Source organism: Neoarius graeffei, chromosome 18 (genome assembly GCF_027579695.1).
Source record: "Neoarius graeffei isolate fNeoGra1 chromosome 18, fNeoGra1.pri, whole genome shotgun sequence".
Lineage (NCBI taxonomy): Eukaryota > Metazoa > Chordata > Actinopteri > Siluriformes > Ariidae > Neoarius > Neoarius graeffei.
The window spans coordinates 45305161-45318249 of NC_083586.1; the positions used below are offsets into that span (position 1 = coordinate 45305161).

The window sequence follows — 13089 nt, forward strand, 5'->3', positions numbered from 1 at the left end:
GAAGACAAATCTTACATACAGAACAACTATCCAGATCATTACTGTATTATTGTTTATCTGGTCGTTGTGATTGTAACTAGTGTTCCTACACTGTGCTCTGGTGTTGCTGGGAAGATCACAAAGAACATGCTCCACCCCTCTGCACACGTGGTACAGTCCCAGCTCAACTTCTCTCCCTCACTCTGTCTCGCCTATATATAGGGCGAGCAAGAAGAAGGCTAGTTGCACTCACATTCTTGTTCATGGCCTACGTCTGAAGCTCACGCAGGTTTACATTTAACATTTTTACATACTTCTTGTCATAAAGGATTTTTTTTGTTCGCTTTTATGTCACTACTATAATTTAGTGAAAAAAATCCTTGTTTTAACATTGCTTAGTGTATTTTTGATGTCTTTCTGTTTGCCTGTCTTGTGTTCGATGTCGCGAAGGAGTTAGCATGAAAGTGTCGTGAACTTGGTATGGTTTGGATCGTCATTTGTTTCTTAGTTTGTCTTTTTTTCCCCTCTTTTGAAGGTGTTATGGTTTCTTAATGTGAGCCAGATTTCAGTCTCTTTTGTTCAGTATTATGTTTTATCTGCTGTTTATGAAAATGGTATGCACTGTGTGTATGTTGGTGTTGGCATTGGATGGGGAGTTTGAAAGTATATATTCATTCGTACCAGTAAATTTATTTTTTTAAAAAGAATTTGTATAAGTGAGCTGCATTTATATGAATTAGCCTGTTTTTGGTTTATGGATGTATTCGTTCATGTTTCAAAATGTTCGTTTTGAATGCATTATGTTTCTGAAGTTGTGACTTGAAAATTGCCTCTGGACTTTGGATTAGGGTAGTGCGGTTGTTGGCAACACCAGGTGCTGGTGTTGCTGCACAACACCCTGAAGCACATGGTGGAGTCCTTGCTGTGCACCCCTCCCCCTCTTCTTTCTCTGACTCTGTATTGCTCTTTTGCTCCCTTGCTCCTGTCTACATGGTGTGTGCTCTTTGGACCGAGAGGCTGTGCTCCTTACCTTGCTTACATTCTTTCTCTCGTCACCAAATGTGCGAAAAGCTACCAACGCTTTCAACAATTTTGCACTTGGATGATACTTGTTTGTATTCCTTTTGTCACTTTTTTTTTTTCTCCTTTGCACAAAATTTATGAATCAATGTATCTAAATTTTCTGAGTGGTTTCTACATTGATTTGTTAAAGTTATTACCTGGTGTGAATCACACTAATGAAGTTGTACTTGCTGCTGAAGCAGTAACAACTTGTGGATTAAGATGTGCCAGAAGTGAGGCACCAGTAAAACCCCACTAAAGAATTGTTTAATAAACATTGTTCATAAATTGTTAGGTACCTAGTCTGTAATGATCTTGACCAGTTGGATACAAAAAACTACACATGACTTATCTCACCCAGCTATGGTTGCTTTCCTCTGCAGTACATGATTGGCAAACATTAATACTGAAGATTACACACTTCGCTAAGTAGTCTTTAGTGGTTTGTACCACTTCTGCTGATCATGGTGTAACAAAATTTTTGGTTAAAAATGGTATAGTCAGCCACGCGTTTGAGTGTGTCCGCTGCAGATCTAGATGGCACAGGCCCATCCTGGCCCACCCATGGGTACACCAATATGTGGATGTCTGGAGGCGTTTTCTCTTCGGTGTTTTTGGAAAGCTATCTCTGGGATGCTTATCACCACTGATGCCTTTACTTGATTGACTGACTCCTTTGGCTGGGGAATTCAAAGAGGAGGCTCAAAGAAGACTGTCCAGGATTGGAACATCTCTGGCCTTTGCTGGGGTGAACTTGCACCTGAAATATTTTACACAAACCTGAGAAGTATCCTGTTCGCAGTGGATGCCATCACATTCAACTGGAGTCAGTTGAACCTTTTTGAGGACTCCATTAGACCCTGGTCACACTACAGCTCACGATGGTTTTGCGAATACTTGGTGATGAAAAATTGGTCACCTCGCCACCAATCGTGATGTATGGCCAATGTTCTCTGAGCTTTGCGAGTTGTTTTGGTGTGTCTCCACCTCATGAGAGGCCAAAAACATTGCGAAAAATTTCAGTGCATGCATTGAAATTTGGTGAAGTTTGCCGATGAAAACAAAGCGGCAAATACTCGCAGATGGATTTGGGAATACTTCCTGAAGTGCGGGGAAGCATTGGCACCAGATGCCTCATTTTCATCGATAACCCATTGTAAAGCATCACAAGCTGTGGTGTGACCATAGCCTTTCCAAAATGGAGAGTCTGCACACCTGTGGTGGCAACATGTCTGAACCATGGATTTGCAGCCTTCAAAGAATTTCCAATAACAGATGTGATCATGGCACATGCTTGCAGCCAAAACAATGTGTCAAGGTCAATAAACTTGAAAATGGCTGCATCTGTTTCAGAAAAGCTTTGTCGATGGAGCTTATTCAGGATCTGATTCCAACAGCAGTAGTAACTATCAGCTATAGTCATAGTTGATAATTACACTAATCAGCTTTTACTTGGTTGTTTCTTCAAAAAAAGCCACCAAATATTTGCCAGCATTTGCAACCATGCATCATGCTAAGGCAAAGTAGGTTTTAAGACCTATTAAATATGCTTCCTGTCTCATTCTTGCGATGAAACTAATGTTTCCGCACACCTGGGTCACATGCTTTTATGCTGATTCATAAATCTGGCTTGTGTAGAAGGCACAACTGTAGGGGAAGGTAGATTGTATTGTTTCACAGAAGGAACAGAGGAAACTCGTATTATCATTTTTAGGTTTCTTCTCAAGCTGTTTCAGCATGTAGAATTTGAATCATTTCATTGAGAGTCCATGTGCAAGTGGGTGTTTTTTGAGTTTGTCTTCAATATTGCTTCCCCTTTCTGCTCCCACACCTCTTCATGTCTGGTTAAAACTTTGGGAAGAAAAAGATCCATCACACTTGTTCTCTACCACTTTACAAGACCCTGATCCCATGCAACTGACTTGAAGTAAGACTGAAAATAAGAAAGGAAGACGTTCTGAAAATATGTAAAGTGGGATTCTGATTTCTTCAAGTTACAGTATCTGCAGTCAGCATAACCCTGTCAGTGGATCATATCGACGTTTCAAGCCAATACTGATTTTCAAGACTATGCTCCATTTTTTTAAGTTGATGCATTCCCAAATTTGATCTGTACAAGTTCAGATTTTACCTTACGATCTTGAAGCAATATCGTTAAGTACTTCAGCTAGTCAAAGCTACAGAGCTTAAAAATTGTCCCTAAACAAACTCATTGAGCTTTAGTTTATGTAATAGTGCAGTACTTGAATTGGGCAGATGAATATTGAGCAACTTCCTTCGTGTTTCTCAATCTGGATACTTCCATGTAGTACACCAATGTACATACTTTTCGTAGTGCATGAATTTCAACATGGGTTTGATTTGAGAACCCTACCAGTAAGCTAAACGCATGTCTAATGGCCCTTTTCCACTACCCTTTTTCAGCTCGCTTCAGCCCGACACGGCTCGCGTTTCGACTACCAAAAAACAGCACGACTCCGCTCGCTTCAGCCCTGCTTAGCCCCTAAAACTCGCAGGGTTTTGGAGTAGGGCTGAAGCGAGCCAAACCGTGCCGAGTGAGGCTGGGGGCGTGAGCAGACACTCCCCTGTGCACTGATTGGTGAGGAGGAGTGTCCTCACATGCCCACACACGCCCCGCGAGCACGCTGGGATCTGTAAACACCGTAAACCCGGAAGAAGAAGAATTACGAGAATTTCTGAAGCCTTATGCGCCTCGCCTCATCTATACGCTCTTGCCAGTATCTGTTGGCGTTGTCGGTGACAACAAGCCACAGAACCAAGACCAGCAACACTAACGACTCCATGTCCATGTTTGTTTACTATTCGGGTCGTGAGACTACCGCTTAAAAGCTCACTGATGTCACTGTTTGCGCTGCTTAACGACATCACGTGACGTCCACCCACTTTCGCTAACTCCACCCAATGTGTCCACCCACTTCCAGCCAGCACGGTTCAGCGCGGTTGTAGTCGAAATGCAACTCCAATAGCCCCGCTCAGCCCGACTCAGCACGGCACGGCTCAGCCCGACTCAGCCGCGTTTGTAGTGCAAAAGCGGCATAAAAGGCTTTTTGCAAGCTGATTAGACATGGTCATGGTTTTATTGGGTGCCCTTTTCTATGGAGCATCTGCCAATGAGAGAAACACCCCATATAGAGGTTATCTTAATACTGGAATTATGAATGCCCCTTGTCATTTTTGGTCATCTGCAAAATCTGTCCAAGGAAATTCCAAAATGGGTATCGGAAACGTCCACGTTGTCTACCACAGACATTAGTGAAATATATTTGGCTAGTTTAAGGATTGGAATCCTAATCAACACTTGATGGAATTTTATATTTCATGCTGGGGGGAGGGATTGGAGGGAGGACAGAGAAATCGCATGAATATTCCACTTGTCCTGGAAACCTCAGTGGGAAATCTGAGTTACAGATTGGATATATAGATGCAGACACATGGAATCACTGGCTATGTGGACAAGTCTGACCCGAGCGGAGAACACACACATGGAAGCCCTACATCTAAACCACAGGCTTACTTGTGTTGACAATCCTGTAGGCTGACAAATTTAGGCTACAGGTTATGAGATCTGCTTCAGAAAAGCACTTGAACAAAGCAGGAGATGTTTCTCATACTCACAGTTATGCTATGCCACACTTATTTCAAAGGACCAAAGTCATTTTCTTGGAGGTCTTCAAATGGTGGGCCTGTATAGGACAACTTTGTCATGCTCCCTCTAATGTTGAGACAGCGCCGTGCAGCTCCACAGCCGTGTCCTCGGTAAGTGGTACGACCCGTGCATAGCTGTAATTTTCCACTCTCTTTGTGCAGCAGTGGAGGAGGGGATTTTTTCAACCTTTCACCATGTGGGGATTGACTCCAGCTAGAGAGTTTCGAATGTATGCAATATTTTAGTTATACATAATCGGATGAACATATTCCTCTGGACCAGACGAAGCAATTTTCTAGTTTTGTAGTGGCAAAAGCTGATGTGTTTTTTTTATTTATTTTTTTTAAATGCTTTTGTGTAGAACTACTGAGGGAGAATTCAAGTCCTGATTCCTACCATGAAACAAACCAGCATGATTTATGACAAACTTGTTTTGGCTGGTCACTCATACGGCCTCTGAATTTTAGCATGCCGGTCAGCATATGGCTCTCTTTCAGCTGTCAGGCTTTTCCTATGGCACCACAGGAAAAGCTGGTTGCTGGGACTTGCTCTGCTTCTTTTAGGTCACTCACATAAATAAAACTTCTTTTTTTTTTTTTTTTGCCCAGAATATTTAAGTGTCTTGAAGATGATCGCATGTTTACCAGGCAGTGACGATTTACTGTACCATAACTAACTTGGCACAGCTAGTTAGCAGCAAAGTTCTGTTTTTCTGGTTAATTTTCAGGAGCCGACTGTACGCTTGTAGTTTAAGACATCGTTGGAAGAAGTATAATATGGGCTATATTAGTCATGCTCCCTCTTGTGTGGAGACAGGGCTGCACAGCTAAACACCCCTCCCTGTGAAAATGGTACGATCCGTGCCTAGCTGTAATTTTCCACTCTCTTTGTGGAGAAGTGGGGGAGGGGATGGATTTCAAGCTTGTGGTTTTTGACTATTTTGCTTAATGTGTGTATATATGGTCTTTTTATACAGTACTTTACACACACGTTCTCTTGAATGGATTTTATTTATTTTAATTAAAAGGACCTAGCCTAACAGTGTGTGTGTGTGAGATTTACCTGGGTCAGTGTCTGTAATTCTTACAACATGGTGTGGTTGTAATGGTGACGCCTGGACACAATGTGCTACACCAGGAGTATGTGGTGTTGGTTGCTTGTCTTGTCGTCCTGCTCCTCAGTCGTGTGGGTGGGGTTGTGTGTTCGTCTGGTCCCCCCTTTCTTTAAGCTCTTCATGGCTGATACGTTAGCTCACTCGTGTGTATTGCTTGCATTGCAGCTGATAAGAGCAAGCTACTGAGGGAATTAACAGGCTTATCTTTTTTTTTTTTTCTTCTTTTCTTGACTAAATATCTTCTGCAAGTTGAAATTAAGTTACAATAGATGTCTTCCTACAAACAGAATATTAGATTTTGGTGTCCTAATTGGCTTTTTTTTTTAAACAGATCTGGGCATTGTACTGTTAGCATGGAAGTGACATGATTTTAACATGTTTTAGCTGTTCCGTCATGTCCTACATTAGGCTGAATCAAACATGTCCATTGTGAAGGGAGGGGGGAACCTTGATGTAGTGACAGGATTTGTTTAGCTTTGTGAGCTCATGAAGTCTGTGGCTTTTCATCCAGATTTGTTGAGGGGGTTCTCAAGATGGTGCTCACATCCTAATATACTGTACTATCAGGGTTTGCTAACTTTTTTTTTTTTCAGGGGAAATTGGCTAATGCATGCTTACAATATTGCTCGAAGTCACCAAATTGCATCATGGACTACTTTGCGTATTCTCTGGATCATTTGTCTAGTAAAAACATTACATGAAGGCAGGATTTCTGAAGATTAAGTTATCAGAATGGAACACACTTTTTTTTTTTAAATATGATCTGCTGTCTCAACCCCTAACAGCAAGTGCGACGTGAGCTGGAAGGCTCAATTTTGGTGACAAATTAATCTAATTGTTTCCTTTCCAGTTGGTTAATTGTCCTGCTCCCTCTTGTGTTGATGCAGAGCTGTGCAGTAGGACGCCCCTCTGCATTTGTGAAAGTGGTACAGTCTGTGCCGGCTGTAATTTTCCACTCTGTGGAGCAGTGGGGGAAGGGATCGAGTTCTGCTTTTCACCATCTTGTCAAGGATTACTGATTACAATTTGTCTTTGAGAATTTAATTGGGTCTTGAAGTTTCATTGAGGTTTGGAGCAAAGACCTAACTATGACGTGTTTTTATCTGGTACAGTCAATGCGTTTGCACTGCAATTGTGTTGTCACCATGTGGTGGTGTTAATAGTCCCACTTGAACAGTGTGCTCCACTCGGAGACATTTGTTTTAGTTCCCATCCCCTGCTGGTTCTCTCACTTGTCTGTATACATCAGGAGCACTTCAGTTAGGAAAGTCCCTCACTACACCCATGTGCAGCTGATGAGTGATTTTAGCAAATATTTCTCCGATTTTCTTCTTGCTTTTCCGAAGATTCTTTTCTGTTTGAGTATGAGGTCACTGTATTTTGCTTGTTTTTGGCTGGTCAGATACAGTTACTCTGGAAAAAGTGGCAGTCATCCTCATGAAGGGAGTCTTAATATGTTGTGCCATAATGCCACACACACGGAGTAAAAGGGCAGCTTCACTGTAGCAAAGACATTTCCTTTGAATTTTCTGACTCAAATCACTTAAAGTGAAAAATAAACATAGGCTAGACATATTATACATTTTGCACATTTCATTTTGGCTAACCTGTATCGTCACACTGTTTCGTAAAGCATTGCTTTAAAATTCTTTTGTATTCCTGCTCACTCAAGGACACAGCCATATTGCCATTTTGTGGGTTGTGTGTGTGTGTGTGCGCGCGCGCGCGTGTAGCATTGTTGATGGGTTTCCTATATCTTGATTGCAGGGTCAGGAGCAATGACTCAATGTAGCTGGATGTACAAAACATTGTTAAACATCGTGGCGTGCAAAGCCTATGGTTGCAAAAAAAAAAAAATAAACGTGTTGGTAAGGGAAATCATTTGTGTTCTGTTGCTGACAACTGAGCGACGTAGGCGACTTGCTAAACAGTGGCCACACAACTTTGGGATGGATCACACCTTTAGAAACGCTCCTCCTCTGGTAGAAATTGTTTGCGAGGACCATTTTGAGCCCGATTGCTTTGAAAGGAACCTACAGGCCGAGCTCTTGGGCTACACAGGTCATGTTATTCCAACCCAAATGCTGTGCAAACAATATTCCAGCACCATCTATGGAAAAGGGATTCAGGCCACGCAAGTCAATTTACTAGAATAGCATACATTCAAAGCTAATCTATTTAGGCACTGCCTAAAAGCACAGCTCCCAGGGAATATATAGTGTGTTGGTCAATTTATTTTTATTTTTTTTAAAGCAAACTTAAATAAGCCGTGGATAAATGCCCATCTATCTTGTGTAAATAAAGATACAAATTTTGTTTGTGCTTTTGCTCTTCGTGTTGCTATAAATTCACACTTGGCTTCAAGCTATCACTAGCCTATATTTAGACCATATAAACTACTGTGGCACATTGCACATCTATACCTGTATTCACATGTGCAATAAATAAATAGGCTTTATAGTCACTATGGACACATACACGTGCGCGCGCACACTAAGTTTCTATATATAATAGGCTGCTTACCAATTTGTAAATTCTCCATCTGATACTGGTTCTCTTGCATCAGGTTATCATGGTCTGTCCATAGTCCATTTCCAACGCAGGCTTGTGTGCGACATACGGATAAACCTAGTTTGGAAACACGGAATAATTCAATGACTTGCTCTTGATGACAAACGCATTCCGTGTCCATTTTCTGCTTGGCACACTTTCCACATCGGGTCCAGATAGCTGCCAAACACTTTCTCCTGCCTTCTTGACTTTGTGTTTACGAAGTACTACAAATTTCATCATTAGAATCCTCTGATTCGCTGCAAGAATCCCTTCCCAGATGCGGATAGTCTTTTCAAAGGTCCATACAAACATCCAGTTTCTCTGCTGTCCATACTGACTTGATGACTCTCTCTTTCATCTGACTAAATCCAGGCTAACAAGTATGTTTACATCGGCTACGCTTAACTCCCAGCACCTGGCCATCAGTGAATTTTCGTCACATCCCGGGTGCCATATTGGTTGCCCATGTGCAAGAACTTGATGTGCTTTTGGACTTGATGGCCAACCAGGTGGCTGCACTTGTGTGCATTCTTATAATTAGGGCTTGTACTATCAGGCATGCTTAAATGCTGCACCAGTACTCTTTACAAACTAAAGGCAGACAATTCCTGTCAAGCTCCCTCTTGTGTTGAGGCAGAGCAGAACACCCCTCCATTGTGAAAGTGGTATGATCCGTGCCTAGCTGTAATTTTCCACTCTCTTTGTGGAGCAATGGGGGAGGGGAACCATTTCACTGTGCTCTTTGACTTGTTTTTATGATTTACACTGGGACGTGGTTTACCTCGTGCTTTTTGAACATATGGTCTCTTTACTGAATACTAATGGTTTTTTTTTTTTTTTGTGGGGAATTTTCCCCTGGTGTTTGGATTTGTGCTGTAATTTTTGTTCCTACACCACCATGCTCAGGTCTCCACATTAACACCAGACTGTGCTCCACCTAGTAACACAACCTGGGAAAGCAAACGTGTGTGTGTGTGTGTGTGTAGTTACTCGGATCTGAGCGATCCTATCCCAGTACCTTGTGTATTACTGATTTCTGGTCCTGGTTTAGGCCTGTCACTCTTATGACGAACAACACCATTTCTGTGAAATCCCAACATCGGATTCCAAACTTGTTCTCCATGCCTTGTTGCCCAAACTGTTTAACGGTGGCTCATGTGTGTTCTGCAGTGACTTTTGAGGTGTTGTAACGTAATAAACTCTACACACAAAGGGTATTTGTCATCATTTGGGGGAACTTTTGTGATTAATCTTTTAACTAGAAACTGCGAGCCTGTAGTCTAGATTGTCATGCTCCCTCTGGTGCTTGGGCAGAGCGACAGCTTGGTTGAACACACCTCCTTTGTGAAAGTGGTACGATCCATGTGTAGCTGTAACTTTCCACTCTGAGTAGCAGTGGGGGAGGGGGTCTTTCACCATGTCAGTGCTGAAATTTAACAAAAAAACCCAGGAAAAATAAGTGCCTTTTTTAAAATATACTTTTTTTTTTTTTTTTTACTTGTGGTCTGAAACTTGATAGGACAAAGTCTTAAATTTTGTGAACAGTATTCTTTATGCATTGCTGTCATGCACGTGTTGGTGACTCCTGAACATAATCTGTTCCACCCTAACGTATAGGTGTTTTGGTTGTTTTTAGTTCCCTTCCCCCAGTAGTTTGCTTGCACGCACGCACGCACGTTCGTTTGTTCATTTTCTTTCTCTCTCTCTCTCTCTCTCTCTCTCTCTCTCTCTCTCGTGTTATGAGCTATTCAGGTCTGACTGAAATTAGCTTGCTACCTTATTCACACTGTGTTCATACAGTTGATCGTAACCACAAAGTGAAAATTAGCAAATGTTACTTTTATTTCTCAACTAGTCTCTTTTGATGTTTTTAGTGTTTCCTAGTTTGGACAGGGGTATGTGTGTCTATTTTCCCCCCTCCCTGGTAATAACGATCTCTTTCATGATTGTGATATTTTTGGGTATGTCGTACTGCTAGTATTAAAATATGGATTTTACACAAGTTCCCATTGGTGCCAACATCACTTTGTGTAATATTAGCAGGTTACGGATTTAGTGTGTTTTTTTTTTTTTTAAATACCTTTTGTCCCGGGCGGCACGGTGGTGTAGTGGTTAGCGCTGTCGCCTCACAGCAAGAAGGTCCAGGTTCGAGCCCCGTGGCCGACGAGGGCCTTTCTGTGCGGAGTTGGCATGTTCTCTCTGTGTCCGTGTGGGTTTCCTCCGGGTGCTCCGGTTTCCCCCACAGTCCAAAGACATGCAGGTTAGGTTAACTGGTGACTCTAAATTGACCGTAGGTGTGAATGTGAGTGTGAATGGTTGTCTGTGTCAGCCCTGTGATGACCTGGCGACTTGTCCAGGGTGTACCCCGCCTTTCGCCCGTAGTCAGCTGGGATAGGCTCCGGCTTGCCTGCGACCCTGTAGAACAGGATAAAGCGGCTACAGATAATGAGATGAGACCTTTTGTCCCAGATTGTTTATCAGCTCAAACTGTGCACACACAGACCATGTTTGAAGCTATATGGTAGCTAAGCTGTGTGGTTTTTTTTTTTTGTGCTTAACCTTGTTACCTCTTTTGTTGAGGCAGAACACCCTCCCGCTTGTGAAAGTGGTACGATCCATGCCCAGCTGTAATTTTCCACTCTTGCTTGTGCAGTGGTGGGGGAGGGGGATTGCTTTCAACCTTTAACTGTTTTTAAACCCTCGTATGACTTTTTTTTTTTTTACAAATCCTTTTTACATTGATTTGATTTCTTTGCCTCGTACCTCTCAATGTATGGTCTCATGCTTATTCTTTTATATATAAACAGAATTGAATCTTTAATGTTTGCGTGGTCATTGTTGTTTTCCACTGATGCACCTTGTACACACCCTATAATCACGATGACACTTCTCAATGTTGTAACGTTTGCTGGGATTTTAATTCAATGCGTGTCATGCAGAAGCATGTGGTGGTTGGTTCTCCTCCACCTCTGGTTCTCTTGTGTCAGTTTGCTCACTCGCTTGCTCACATTACCTGTAGCTGATCATTGCTACCTATTGGAGGAGAAGGGGATGCAATTTATTCAGTTTTAGAATGGTCATACCTTTCCCCCTTATTATTCTACGGGTTTTTTTTTAATCGTTTGCTGGTTTAAAAACAGCAGCCTGGAAAGAATTACAGGAAGACTTTAATCTGTGCTCCCTCTCTTTACCAGTATGAGTTCTCTCATCACCCCTCTTAATTGGTAAAATGGTACCGTCTGCATGTAGCTGGAATATTCTGCAGCTGCTGTGTGTGCAGTGGGGGAGGGGTTCGGTTTTAAGCTTTCTACCTATTTATTTATTTATTTTTATTTATTTATTTTTTTTTGGGGGGGGGGTCATTAAAAATATCCTTAAGAATCTAAAGTTTTTTGACATTGGCAACACCTTGATTTTCACTTGAAGGAATCACTACCCATTCGAGAACTCAAGCGATCAAAGATACTAGCAATGTATCTTTCAAAACTTCATAGCTAGTCACGATCCTCTTGTGTGTTTTCTCTCGTGGCTCATCTTTTGTTGCCCTTAAACTTTTCTAGCTCAGTTTGCAGGTTTTATCTTATGTAACTGCTAGCATAAAAGCCTTTGTATCACCAGTGTCTGAGAAATCACATGATAAAATTGAGTTAATTGTTCACCTATTATCCCAATGCAAAATTTGGTCAACAATACATTCCTCTCATGCAGATGCACACAGATCCTGCAGTGTTCCAAGCTTGGGTGTGGCATGGCACTGAAGGAGGAGTGTACAGCCTGGTTCATGCATGGTTTTAAGTGGAGCGATTTTTCTGCTCCTCAGATCAGTTTCTTCATCCGTGGTTTTTGGGTTTCTTGCCAGCGACTCCTTACAGTTGTAAACACTGGTGTCCTGATGAGCTTGTAGATATACAGGCTAGGTAAAATCATTAATTTTGAAAGGTATCGGATTATGCTGAGACTGATTTTAATTTCTTAGTGGAAGAGGAAGTTGGAAAAATGCCTTTGAACAGAAGATTTGAACTCTTCTTCTTTCTGTATTTGTTGTAATTAGCCAGCAGGTCATTTTGACTGTCCAGGGAATTGTGCATTTTGAGTATGATTTTTTGTATAACCAGCAAGCAGCGATGAGTGAAACAATATGAACAACTTTTAAAATGGGGATGGCTTTAAAGGAAAAAAGGTGTGGAGAGCCAAGCCCTGGTGGCCATCTTTAGTTTCCGTGAGGAACGCTACACCCGGTTCCTGCTATGCTGTGGAGGAGGGGAGTGCAAACACGAGCACTGAGCTATATTGTAATGAAGACCATGCTAGCAGCAATATATGGTTTTTTGAGAGACAAATACTGGAGTTCAGATTGAGGAAATGTAGGGTGGAAGGAAGACCTCTGGTACACTTTTTTAAATTCCTGTTGTCACAAGCCACGTTTCCCTTTTTGGTGCCTTTTACATGTCCAAATAATTGAGAGGATTAGGGAATATGTGGCTTTTTTTTTTAGTAAAATTGTTTTTGTTCTATTTGGTATTCAAAGCCTGTGCACATTGGATTACCAAGCACCCTTGCATGTGGTAACTGATCTTCCTCAGGTTACGTTGTAGAGACGTCCCTCTGTGCAAACGGACGTTTTTGCTTATATACTAGTCAATGCTTAGATCATGACAGTCGTTCTTAAGGCTGTTCATCCCAGAAATTGTTTACATATTTCATTAAAAATCAA

The 13089-nt window shown here is 41.8% G+C and overlaps 1 protein-coding gene across 4 annotated transcripts in view; it reads left to right on the forward strand.

Annotated features, from left to right (window-relative positions):
* Window positions 1-13089, forward strand: part of atf7ip (activating transcription factor 7 interacting protein) — a 75121-nt gene that overhangs the window by 35133 nt on the left and 26899 nt on the right. The window contains exon 1 of one of the 4 annotated variants that reach the window (XM_060898905.1): window positions 176-268. The exons of the other annotated variants lie outside the window; for them this stretch is intronic. The gene's annotated coding sequence lies outside the window, so the exon portion shown is untranslated. Of the gene's footprint in view, window positions 1-175; window positions 269-13089 lie in introns of those variants that run through there. 4 annotated transcript variants of the gene reach the window in all.